We start from the raw sequence: 2,830 nt of genomic DNA, 5'->3' as shown, positions 1-2,830 counted from the left end.
GAAGCATATTTCCAAGACAGATTTCTGTCATTTGAGGTTATTAACACGACTAATGTAGCCAACATTTTCATCTAACTTCTGTTCTTGTTTTGCCATTTAGACTACAATTTTCTGTTGTACCAACGCCAAAATGACAATAGATTTCTAATTGGTTTTTGTGTTGTTTTTGTGCAGCCGCAACCACATATTTTGGTGTGCTTTTGTTGTAGCTTGCAATTTGAGATGACACATATTAGTAGTCCCCTGTTACAATTAGCATGCATGCATTCTAGAAATTAAAATTGGGCTTCATGAAAGTACGAAACCATAAAATCCACATCCAAAATCATTTATTGCAATTTCCATTAATCCACCATTGTCTCATGTACACAAGTCTAATCATTAGTTCAAAATGACCCATATCTACTAATCTGGATCTGCAACTCTTCTTTGATACGGACAACCTGCACATTACACCAGGTGGTTAGTTCTTATTTTGACAATTACATAGACCAACCACTACTAGAATTATTGCTCCTAGACATCACGACAATTAAATCGGTTAGGAATTCACGCGATGTAAAAGAGTATGATTAACATTAATTCCTCAAATTCTGATTTCTATGCATATAACTAACATCAAATTTTTAAATAGCCGGTGACTAAACTTTCATTTGAAATTTGGTGAAAACACTAAGCGGCTAAGTCAAAAAAAATTTAAGAAACGCGGGGGACGAAAAGCTCATTCCCACACTTAGACATATTTGGACTAAAATTGACTTCAGATATTTGCCCTAACTATTCTACTAGCACCTAACCTCCCTTTCCTCTCCTCCTCCGCATCCTACCAGAACCCTCATCCTCTTCGTTCTCCGACTCAGGCCAGAACCCGATTCTCCTCCTCCTCCTCGGACCAACTCTTCTGCTCAAAGACGGTGAACGGAAATAGTATTATTAATAACCATTATTAATAGTGATTGCAGTATTACAAGAGAATTGCCACAATAAAGTAAATCTTTCATGACTAGACTAGGAAGATGCCAAAAACAATACAGCAAAATTATATAGAGCATAGAGGAAAACTAAAATAAATAAAACTCTCATACTCTAATTATATTGTGTGAATACCAAAACTAATCAACAATATTTGAGTGGGAATCCTCACTCAAACTAGAATAACAATCTTCTTCAAAGTCTCATTCATTACAATAAAGGAGGCGACCGTTTCTTCCATGCAGACGACACCTTAACTCTAAACATGGTGGTTATGGCCTCCTTAGGTCTGTTAACACTACTCGCTCGATGAACCCACTTTTTCTTCATGCGGTAACTTCAATTGAGGAATTATGTCGGTAATAGCTAGGTTTCACCAGTCTTGCCAACACAACTTTTACCTCGAGTAGCTAATCAATTCAATCTGTAAAAGAACCAAGTCCTTTCCCTTTTGGCTATGGGAGAGAGGGGTATCGAGATGACTCCTCTTACCCAACAGGGCAGGCATAGGATCAACATCTTTGAGATATCAATAATGGTGGACTTTTGCTGAGATTCACCCACTAACACCGACGAGGGGTACAAACCTTCAAAAATGAGGCAGGGGCAAGTAGTATCATCGTACCTAAAACTCAAAATGAGGATCTAGATATATCCCTAACAGCCAAGGTAAAAGCAAACCTAGTCACCAACAATGTACGAAGAGTCAGAGGGGCATGATCGAGGTAATATGAACGGCCTTCACAGAGGCAAAAGCCCATGGTAAACCAAAAAGCCTATCGGAGGAGGGCCACGACAACTAGCCCTCCATAGCCGAGACATACAAATATCTTATGGTCTTATGTACTCGTTCATAATTCAAACCCGATTTGGTAAAGAGAGAATCTTGCGTAGGGCACCCGCACGGGACACGTTGTGGGGAGGACCAATCACTGCCCAGCAGGGGGGGTGTTTTGGATATTGCACTTTAGGGAGCAGGGGCAGTTTCAAAAAAGATGGAAAATTTACTTGAAGATTGGATGGCCGTAAGGCCACGTGGTGGGGAAACCCCACCTAAGTATTTTTCTTTGGTAAAAGCCTAGTTTGAGTGGAGATACAAGTTCTGAAGAGTCATAGGTGATCAGTTTGCATCTATAATCAGAAGCACGCATACATTTTTTCCATATGCTACACAACATTAGTTGAATACGGTACCAGCCTAAAAGGACCAAACCCAACAAGCATTGCTCGGCTCTGTAAAGACGGGGGACAAGCCATGGGTTCAAACACATATAAGGATGAGGTTGAGGGGATGGAGCCCATTTCTCCAACGTCGTGGTAGTTCACTATGATAATAGTGGTCTCAGGATAGAACCACGGTCTACATGAGAGAATTCGCTGCTTATCAATCAAATTGGAGAGGTGGAAGAAGTAGTGACTGCTAGGACACTCCTGAATAGAGAGGCACCCGATGGTCGCCCAGACACGGTTGAACGAAGCCATGAAATACTTTGAGCTTACTAATACAAAGGAAATCAAAATCAAATCAGATATGTGTACAGATGTATATTAAAAAACACTTAAATTAATAAAACCAAACTCCACAAAGGAGAAGTTTCATTCAAACCTTTACGGACTAAATTTAATTTAGTACCCACAACTTTACACCGAAATCATGTCAGTTCTTTTATGTTTTAATTTCATCAATATCACCCTTTAATTTAATTTATAAATTTTGACCGTCAGGTGCGGCCACAGCTAAAATATGACCCACATTTTTGATGATTTAGCGATAACAAATATAGTTTAATAATCTGTATATAAATTTCTTGTTGACCCGAAAACTCAAATCGAACATCTCGGCGCAAAAACTCAAATC

The sequence above is a fragment of the Rosa rugosa genome, chromosome 3, assembly GCF_958449725.1.
Source record: "Rosa rugosa chromosome 3, drRosRugo1.1, whole genome shotgun sequence".
Classification (NCBI taxonomy): domain Eukaryota; kingdom Viridiplantae; phylum Streptophyta; class Magnoliopsida; order Rosales; family Rosaceae; genus Rosa; species Rosa rugosa.
This window is presented reverse-complemented; position numbering follows the sequence as displayed.